The sequence below is a fragment of the Pantherophis guttatus genome, chromosome 1 (assembly GCF_059756535.1).
Source record: "Pantherophis guttatus breed Tessera chromosome 1, ASM5975653v1, whole genome shotgun sequence".
Taxonomy (NCBI): Eukaryota; Metazoa; Chordata; class Lepidosauria; order Squamata; family Colubridae; genus Pantherophis; species Pantherophis guttatus.
Genome location: NC_142063.1, coordinates 2192260 through 2203080, shown reverse-complemented (window position 1 = coordinate 2203080; position 10821 = coordinate 2192260).

The following is a 10821-nucleotide window of genomic DNA, read 5'->3' as shown; positions in this document are numbered from 1 at the left end:
GTTCCTTTCAGCAGTTCAACCTTCTAATGGCAGGAGCAGAAGTGAATGAACTTCCTGCCTTCTTTTATGTCTGCTTAGCACAGCCAATTAGTCATCTTACAGAACATAGTTTTCTATATATTACCTACCCAACCATAGGATAAGCATCCAACAGAGAGGGGGGAGGAGAGACAGGAGGGAGGAAGGAAGGAAGGAAGGAAGGAAGGAAAGGAAGGGAGAGAGGAAGGAGAGAGGGAGGGAAGGAGAAAGGGAGGAAAGAGGGAGGGAGAGAGGAAGGAGTGAGGGAGGGAAGGAGGAAGGAAGGAAAGGGGAGAGGGAGGAAGGAGGGAGGGAGGAAGGAGAGATGGGAGGGAGAGGAAGGGAGGAAGGAGATAGGGGTAACAAGGAAGGGAGGGAGGGAAGAAGGAAAGGGAGGGAGAGAGGAATGAAGGAGAGATGGGAGGGAGAGGGAGGAAGGAGATAGGGAAGGAAGGAGAGGAAGGGAGGGGGTGGGAGGGAGGGAAGGAAGGAAGGAAATAGGCTAAGAGAAGGAAGGGAAGGAGGGAGAAAAAAGTAAAAGGAGAGAAGGTTTGAGAGAAAAAGGGAGGCAGGGAGGAAGAAAGGAAAAGAAAAGGGAAGCAGGGAGGAAGAGGAAAAGGAGAGGAGAGGGAGAGAGGAGGGAGGGAGGGAGGGAAAAGAAGGAAGATGGTAAAAGAAGGAAGGAAAGGGGGGAAATGAGAGAATAAAAGGAAGGACTGAGAGAGAAAAAAGGGAAGAACAGAGAGGAAGGGAGGGAGAAGAAGCAAGGAACAAAAAGAAAGGAGGAAGAAGGGCAGAGGGAAAAGAAAGGAGCGGGAAAAAGGAAGGGAGGGAGGAAAACTAAGCAAAAGGAAGAGTAGATTAAAAGAACGGTAAACACAGAAATGTTGAGCGTTGCATAAGCTTCCCACTTGCCACCTCCAGCTAAAAGTGACACCAGACATTTTCCCTTCCATGGTAAATATATGCACAGAAGGTGCCTCCATAAGTGGATGCATATCTGCACGTATATGTATTTATATATCGCAAGCGACAGTGAAAGTGTAGAGTCAGGGGGAAAAGGTTAATAACTACGGATTAATTACCTGTACACATAAGATCACATTGTGCAAAATCACTGCTCTGGATCTGCATTTCCCAAGCATTCTCTCGCATGCAGGAAAACGTGGAGATCCCTTTCGTAACCATTTCTGAAGGAGGAGGAGGAGGAGGAGGAGATGGAGGAGAAGGAAAAGATGGAGAGGGAGTAACAGATGGAGAAGACTGGGAAAAGGGAAACGAGCTGGAGAATGGGAGGAGGAGGAGATGGAAAAGACCAAAAGAGATGGAGAAGATTAAGAAGGAGGAGAAGGAAAAGATGGAGGAGAAGGAGAAGGAGAAGGAGGAGGAGGAGGAGGAGGAGGAGGAGGAGGAGGAGGAGGAGGAGAAGAAGAAGGAGGAGGAGGAGAAGAAGAAGAAGAAGAAGAAGGAAAACATGAACAAAATGGAGAAGATGGAGCAGAAGGAAAAAGAAATGGAGAAGATGACATAGATGAAAAAGATGGAGGAGGAGATGGAGATGGAGATGAAGAAGATCAAGAAGATGGAGAAGATCAAGGAAGAGGACAAGGAAAAGATGACATAGATGGGGAACCTGGAGAAGGAGGAGAAGAAGGAGAAGGAGATGGAGAAGATCAAGAAGATGGAGAAGATCAAGGGGAAGAAGGAGAAGATGGGGAAAAAGAAAAGGAGATGGAGAAGATGACGTAGATGGAGAAGATGGGGAGGAAGAGGAAATGGAGAAGATCAAGGAAGAAGACAAGGAAAAGATGGAGAAGATGGGGAAAAAGGAAAAGGAGATGGACGTAGATGGAGAAGCTGGAGAAGAAGGAGATGGAGAAGATCAAGAAGAAGAAGGAAAACATGGAGAAGATGAACAAAATAGAGAAGATGGAAAAAGAGATGGAGAAGATGGACAACAAGGAGAAGGAGATGGAGAAACTCAAGAAGGCGAAGAAGAAGATGGAGAAGATGAACAAAATGGAGAAGATGGAGAAGGAATAGAAGAAGGAGAAGAAGGAAAAAGAGATGGAGACGATAAAGGAGATGGAGAAGAAAAAGGTGGAGGTGAGAAGACATGATGGAGATGGGGTAGAGGAAGGGAAAGAAGGAAAGGAGGAACAAAATAGACCAGGGATGAGGGAAGAGATCATCGAAGAAGGAAGGAAAGAAGAAACATCTTGTTTAGAGATGACACCAAGGATTAAAACACAGCAAGCCAGCATCCCTTCCCAAACCATCTTCAAAAGGACCCAGGGGTTCCATAATGTTGTTTCTCCTCCTCACCGGTGAGCAATTTTCAACAAGGTTTGGTCTTCTCTGAACGGAAGACGGCCTTGCTCATCCAACTGATGGTTCATTCGAAGGTGGTTTATTTGGAGTCAATGTACTTCTTGAGTCTCTGACTGCAGGACGGTTGGCACCGTGGGCATCTGCTGCAACTGAGGAAATGGGGGGGGAGGTCTATGAGCTCTGGAAGAGGTTGCATCCATGGGGAGGGGCCCCGGCCCTGGCCTATGGGCCTGAAGGCATCAAGTCCAACCCCCTGCTCAGAGTGGAGACCTTACGCCATTTCAGACAGGTGGTTGTCCAGTCTCTTCTTAACATCCTCCAGGGATGAAACACCCACAACTTCTGGTGGCAGGCAGTTCCACTGGTTAATTGTCCTCAGTGTTAGGAAATTTCTCCTTAATTCCAGGTTGCTTCTCTCCTTGATCAGTTTCCATCCGTTGCTTCTCATCCTGCCTTCTGGTGCTTTGGAGAATAGATTGACCCCCTCCTCTTTGGGGCAGCCCCTCAAATACTGTAATTCTGCTATCATGTCCCCCCTTAGTCCTTCTTTTCTCTAGACTGGCCAAACCCAAATTCCGCAACTGTCCTTCATGTGTTTAGTGACTGTCTCCATCTTAGTTGCTTTTCTCTGCACTTTTTCCAAAGGCTCAACCTCTTTTTTTTTTCTCGTAATGTGGGGACCAAAACTGGATGCCGTATTCCAGCTGTGGCCTTACTATAAAGCGGTACTAAGACTCCATGTTATTTTGATTCTCTGCCTCTGTTTATGCAACCCAGGATCGTCTCGGCTTTTTTGGCTGCTGCCGCACACGGCTGGCTGGCGTTGAAGGGATCGTCCATTAGGACTCCAAGGTCCCTGTCTCAGTTCCTGTTTTTGAGCCAGATTGCACCTAATCTGTACTTGTCCCTTTTGGCTTTTTCCTGCCTAAACATAAAACCTAGCTCTCTGTGTGTGCAAGAGTGTCAGGACTGCAGAGGTTCCTGCCAGCCGGGCATTGCAGGTGGGAAGGGGGGCATTGCAGCAGCCGTGGGGAGGGCACCAGACTCTGACAGGCGGTGTGTGTGTGGGGGGGGGTGTTAGGCAGCCCTCTGGAGCCAGGATGGCTGAGCAGCCTCTTCCCACCGACGATGGGAGCCTCTGATCTGCCTCATTTCCCTTTCTGCCTGCCAGCAATTCTCCTTCCGCCTGTGGGATGATGTCTTGCCCTGGCAGACTGCTGCCTGTGCAGATCGCTGGGAACTGCCTGCCAGACACTCGGGCACTTCCCACCGGCGGCTAATCCGGATGTGCCCGAGATGCAGCTTCTCCTGCTCTGCTCACCCACCCACCCCAGAAATTCTGCCTGCCGGTTTTTCTCCCGAGGGGCTGAGGGTGCTGCCCGCTGCCTCTTACAGATGAACAAGAGTCGGAAGGGACCTCGTAGGTCATCTAGTCCAACCCCCCTGTCCAAGCAGGAGACCCTACACCATTTCTGACCGATGGCACTGTCAGAAAATTTCTCCTTCCCACTTAACAATGGTTTCACTTATCACACAGATATTTTGGGCTCAGTTGTGGTCATAAGACGAGGACCACCCGGAAAATTTACAACTTCCCCGTTGCATAAACTCACTTGCAGGCTTTGGCTTCTGAGGTTGGCCTTGGGGGGTTTCTGGTCCACCTCCCCTCGAGTTATGGGGCTCGGCGGAGAGAGTCCCACCTGCAAAACCTGGTGGACGAAAGGCCGGCCAGCTTCAGATGCCCTCCAGATGCCCAACAAGTTAGCAAGTTGTTTTGGGGATTGTTGATATTTTAAGACACGTGGGTCCGAAAGTGGCGGGACGTGCGTTCGAGTCCTGCCTTAGGCTCCCCCTCCTGAAAATATTGCTAAGAAAAACTGCAGGGGTTTCTCTGTGAAGTCACCCCTGCTTTGAAGGCGCTCCCCGAAAGATGCTAAAGTTGACGTCCAGAATGTCTATGGAGATTTTCAGCCATCCGGCTTGTCCCAAAAAGGTGCTTCCCCCCCCCCCACCCCCACCCCAAGAAGCAACTGGACTTTTCTGGTTTTTCTTTGAAGACGTTTTTCGCTTCTCATCCAAGAAGCTTCCAGCTCTCTTCTTCTTCAGAACTGAAGAAGCTTCTTGGATGAGAGGCGAAACCTCTTCAAAGAAAAACCTTGACGTCCAGAAGTTTTAAACTGGCCAAGGTTGAAAATGCTATGCTAAAAAGCATTACGTAAGATCTCCGACCTCCGGGTGTTTCGCTGAGCACTGAAGACCCTGTTGTTATCAACATAATAGTTTTAAATTGGGGTATTTAAAATTCTGGGGTTTTAAATTTGAGCCAAATCTATTTAATTATTTTAAATTTTAATCGCTGTTTTGTCTTGTGTTTTTAAATAGGCTGTACACCGCTCTGAGTCCTTCGGGAGAAGGGCGGTATAGAAATAAAATTATTATTATTATTATTATTATTATTATTATTATTATTATTATTATTATTATTATTATTATTATTATTATTATTATTATTATGGGTCTCTAGAGCAGGGGTCTCCAGCCTTGGCAACTTTAAGCCTGGGGGACTTCAATTCCCAGAATTCCCCAGCCAGCAAAGCTTCTTCAGCTCTCTTCTTCTTCAGAACTGAAGAAGCTTCTTGGATGAGAGGCGAAACCTCTTCAAAGGAAAACCTTGACGTCCAGAAGTCTTAAACTGGCCAAGGCTGAGAAATGCTATGCTAAAAAGCATTTAGGGTCTCTAGAGCAGGGGTCTCCAACCTTGGGAACTTTAAGCCTGGGGGACTTCAACTCCCAGAATTCCCCAGCCAGCTGTCGATCAGAAAGGTCGGTAGTTTGACGGTTTGAATCCCTGGTGTAGGTTCTCCTGCGTGGGCAGGGGGTTGGACTAGATGACCTCCAAGGTCCCTTCCGCACTCTGTTACTATTACTACTCATCAGCTGCACGGGCGAAAATTGGATGCTGCTAACCGTCTCCACGGGGGAATCATTCTCTTGAAGGGCCTCTTTAGTTTCTCCGACGTTTAAAAGGAGACGGTTTCTATTACAACGGTTCTCCAATCCCCTCTACTTCCTTGCGGTAAGAGCTACGCAACCGACAGCAGCCCAGAGAAAATATTGCGTTACGCCAGCGGTCTCCAAACCTGGCAGCTTTAAGAGTTGTGGACTTCAACTCAGTGGGGAAATACAATTTTTTTTTTTTTACTACCGGTTCTGTGGGCGTGGCTTGGTGGGCGTGGTGTGGCTTGGTGGGCGTGGCAGGGGAAGGATACTGCAAAATCCCCATTCCCTCCCCACTGCAGGGGAAGGATACTGCAAAATCCCCATTCCCACCCTAATCCAGGGGAAGGATATTGCAAAATCCCCATTCTCACCCCACTCCAGGGGAAGGATATTGCAAAATCCCCATTCCTACCGCACTCCAGGGGAAGGATATTGTAAAATCTCCATTCCTACCGCACTCCAGGTGAAGGATATTGCAAAATCCCCATTCTCACCCCACTCCAGGTGAAGGATACTGCAAAATCCCCATTCCCATCCCACTCCAGGGGAAGGATATTGCAAAATCCCCATTCCCACCCCATTCCAGGGGAAGGATACTGCAAAATCCCCATTCCCACCCCACTCCAGGATAAGGATACTGGAAAATCCCCATTCCCACCCCACTCCAGGGGAAGGATACTGGAAAATCCCCATTCCCACCCCACTCCAGGGGAAGGATACTGCAAAATCTCCATTCCCACCCCACTCCAGGGGAAGGATACTGGAAAATCCCCATTCCCATCCCACTCTTGGGGGAAGGATACTGCAAAATCCCCATTCCCACCCCACTCTGGGGCCAGCCAGAGGTGGTATTTGCCGGTTCTCCAAACTACTGAAAATTTCCGCTACCGGTTCTCCAGAACCTGTCAGAACCTGATGGATTTCACCCCTGCTTCAACTCCCAGAATTCCTTAGCCATCTAACTGGGGAATTGAATCAGAATCAGAACAGAGCTGGGAGGGACCTTGGAGGTCTTCTAGTCCAGCCCCCTGCTCAGGAAGGAGATCCTATACCAGGGATGGCTAACCTTTTCCAGACCAAGTGTCCAAAGCGCAAAATTTGACTGCTTTGGTAAATCGTACAGGGAATCCTCGACTTACAACCATACATCTAATAAATGTTCAACTTACGACCGGTCCTCAAAATTACAACCGTCACAGTGTCCTCTTGGTTGCCTGGTGAAAATTTGGACGTTTGGCCTGTATTTACGACGGCTGCCCCCTTCCAGGGTCCCATGATCCTCACTGGGGACCCTCCCATAAGACTTCCCACAAGCAAAGTCAGTGGGGTGGGGGTGGGTGCCAGATTCCTTTCACAACCATGTGACTCATTTAACGACCGTGGTCAAAACGGTTGTAAAACGGAGTGTGACTCGCCTAACAACCCCATTGCTTCCTGTTGGAAGTTCTGATTGACAATTGTGGTTGTAAATTGAGAATGGCCCTTGACTTACGACCAAAATAGAGCCCAAAGAGTTCTCCAGCGAGTTTTGCCCCGTATGACGTCCTTTCTTGTCACAGTTGTTAAGCGAACTGCCACCGTTGTTAAGCAAGTCACACCATTTGTTACGTGAATCTCTCTTCCCAGTAGATTGACCAAAGGGGATCCCATGATGCCCCGGGGAGCACTGGGACGGTCATAAGTACGAGTCGGTTGGCAAGCGTCCGAATTTTGATCACGAGAGCATAGCCCACCCGTGATTTCCGCTACGGGTTCGCTTGAACTGGTCTGAACCGGCTGAATACCACCTCTGGGCGAGTCCCTTTTGCGGCGCCGTGGTCACTTTGAACAGTCACTAAACGAACGGTCATAAGTCGAGGAGTGGCTGCCTTGCTTGAAGGAAGGCGAGCCACCTGCCATCAGCTGCAAAGCTTTGCCTGGCACGCAGCCCTTCGTAGCTTCGGGGCAACCGAGAAGATTCATCCCGGCATGACGAAATGAAACTCCCCAAACGGGTCGGGGTGCGAGAAAGTCCCGACGGAAGGAATCGCTATCTCAGCGGGTGGAAAGATGCTGCTTCAGAGGACAGACGGCCCCCCCCCCGCCACCTTCCCCACCTGGGATGAGGGCCACCGGGCCCCCCCCCCCCTCGTGCCCTGAGGCGGATTTATTTAAATCTTTTCTTCAAGAGGCGGGCCAGCCTTGGCAGTGACAGACGGGCTCTGCTCTCTCCTGCCTCAGTTCCCCCTTTGACCTCCTCGGGGCCAGTTCCTTCCATCCATAGGTGGCAGAACAGGTTGGAAGGGAGAGGTGTCTGAACACCTGTCGGCACAGGGGACAATTCTCCAAGGCAACGGTTGGGAGAAAGCATTTCAGGTAGGTTCTCCACCGGTCTGCTTGGGCTGGAAGGGGTTTTTCCCCTCTCCCTTGCTTTTTCTGATCTCTGCACATGCTCAGGAGCACTGCTGTGGCTGCACCCGAGAAGCTAATATCAGGACTTTCCCTGGCGGTGGTGACTGCTCACCCTTTGCATTCCGCGGCACAAACTTTTTTAAGCGCTGTCACTTCCCTGCCTCTGATGCAAGAAACGGCTAAACGGACAAGTAGGGTGGAAGTTGGAGAGAGTCACTCTGTGTGTGTGTGTGTGTTTTTAATTTGATTTATATGCCGCCCTTCTCCAATGACTCAGGGCGGCTTACAATGCGTTAAGCAATAGCCTTCATACTTTTGTATATTTTTATACCAATCAGCTTATTGCCCCCACAAACTGAGTCCTCAATTTACCTACCTTAGAAAGGATGGAAGGCTGAGTCGACCTTGAGCCTGGCGAGATTCGAACTTGCAGTAATTGCAGACAGCTGGTGTTAAATTACAATGCTTTGTATGCAGAGCTATCCAGGCTCTTTTATGTGTTGTGGAGAAAGGAAGTGAAGCAGGGGACAGATATTCACTTTTTTAGAGAAAATCTGAAACAATGAACCAGTGGAACCCCTTGCCACCAGAAGTTGTGGGTGCTCCATCAAAGGAGGTTTCTAAGAAAAGATTAGACAGCTGCGTGTCTATAATGGCACAGGTTCTCCTGTTTGATCAGGGGGCTGGACTAGAAGACCTCCAAGGTCCCTTCCAACTCTGTTTATTGTTCTGGTCTCTTCCGGTTGGGAGATTAGAACCGGTGACTTGCTGGGAACTCGGCACATTAACTGATCACTTAGTCCAGTAAAATTTATTTAGACCGTTTCTTCCAGCTCTCAAAACTAATTGTACTTAGCCTGGGGTTGGAATACAGGCAGTCCTTGACTTATGACCATAATTGAACCCAACATTTCTGTCGTTAAGTGAGACATTTAAGTTGCCCTTTCTTGCTAAATGAATCATTACAGTCAATAAGTTAGTCAACCCCAGTGGTGAAGTGAATCTAGCTTCCCCGTTGACTTTGCTCGTCAGAAGGTCACAAAAGGTGATTTACACATGACCTCGGGACACAGCAACGGTCATAAGTATGAGCCAGTGGCCAAGTCTCTGAATTTGGAACACCTGACCGTGGGGGGGGGATGCTGCAAAGGTCGTAAGAGTGAAAAACGATCAACGATCATCAAAGGGCTGCCCTTGAGGTGCACCCGGAGGCTCCAGCTGGTCCATAATGTGGCCGCGCGGGTTGTTACGGGAGCTCCTTGTTACTCCCGTGTAACAACTCTCCTGCGTGAGCTGCACTGGCTACCGGTGGTCCTCCAGATCCACTTCAAGGTGCTGGTATTGACCTATAAAGCCGTACACGGCTGAGGTCCGGGGTACTTGCAGGACCATCTCCTGCCTGCTTCCCACCGTCCTGCCCGCTCTCGTAGGGCTGCTCTCCTCAGGGTACCGTCGACCAGGCAATGCCGTCTGGCGATGCCCAGGGGTAGGGCGTTCTCCGTGGGCGCCCCTGCCCTCTGGAACGAACTACCCACCGAGGTCCGGACAGCCCCGGATCTCCGTTCTTTCCGTCGAGGCCTGAAGACCTGGGTATTCCAACGAATGGGCTGATTCTGATTCTTGGCTTTTATTATTTTTTATTATTGATTATTATTGATTTTAATCAGGTTTTAGCGGAATTTTACTATGGCATGTTTTTTAATCTGTGTTTGCCGCCCTGAGTCCCTCGGGAGAAGGGCGGCATATAAATACTTGTTAAAGAAAGAAAGAAAGAAAGAAAAAGTTTTGAGCGGTCACTAAATAAACCGTCATAAATTGAAGACCACCTGTACAGCCGCTGCGCCTTTACCCCAATCTGGGCTAAGAAATTGGGTGAACACGCTTGATTCGGGAATCCATCCTTTCCCCTCGGGGGAGCATGACAAAGAAGGAAGCGATGGCGATTTCAAGAGCGACAAAGAGGATGATGAGGGGACTGGAGGCTAAAACATATGAAGAACGGTTGCAGGAACTGGGTATGTTTAGTCTGATGAGAAGAAGGACTTGGGGAGACATGAGAGCAGTCTTCCAATATCTCAGGGGCTGCCCCAAAGAAGAGGCAGTCAAGCTATTCTCCAAAGCCCCTGAGGGCAGGATAAGAAGCAATGGGTGGAAACTCATCAAGGAGAGAAGCAACCTAGAACTAAGGAGAAATTTCCTGACAGTTAGAACAATTAATCAGTGGAACAACTTGCCCTCCAGAACGTGGTGGGTTGCTACCGGTTTGCACCGGATTGGGCAAACTGGTAGCGATGGCGGTGGGAGGCTCTGCCCACCCATCCGGATGCTTCTGTGCATGCAAAGAAGCGCACACGAGCGCACGAGCGAACTGGTAGCAATGGGATTTGGAACCCGCCTCTGCTCCAGAAGTTGTAAATGCTCCAACACTGGAAGTTTCTAAGAAGAGATTATATAACCCTTTGTCTGAAGTGGTGTAGGGTTTCCTGCCTAAGCAGGGGGTTGGACTAGAAGACCTCCAAGGTCCCTTCCAACTCTCTTCTCTTCTCTTCCCTTCCCTTCCCTTCCCTTCCCTTCCCTTCCCTTCCCTTCTCTTCTCTTCTCTTCTCTTCTCTTCTCTTCTCTTCTCTTCTCTTCCCTTCCCTTCCCTTCCCTTCCCTTCCCTTCCTATATTCTCTCTTCTCTTCTCTTCCCTTCCCTTCCTTTCCCTTCCCTTCCTATATTCTCTTCTCTTCTCTTCTCTTCTCTTCTCTTCTCTTCTCTTCTCTTCTCTTCTCTTCTCTTCTCTTCTCTTCCCTTCCCTTCCCTTCCCTTCCCTTCCCTTCCCTTCTCATCTCTTCCTATATTCTCTCCTCTCCTCTCCTCTCCTCTCCTCTCCTCTCCTCTCCTCTCCTCTCCTCTCCTCTCCTCTCCTCTTCTCCTCTTCCCTTCCCTTCCCTTCACTTCCCTTCCCTTCACTTCACTTCACTTCACTTCACTTCTTTTCTCCTGACCCAGAAGCTGTGAGGTTTCAAACCGCTCACGATCCTTGATCGACTTCTCCAGCCACATTTTATTTTACAAAGCTAACAGAGGTCTCTGCCC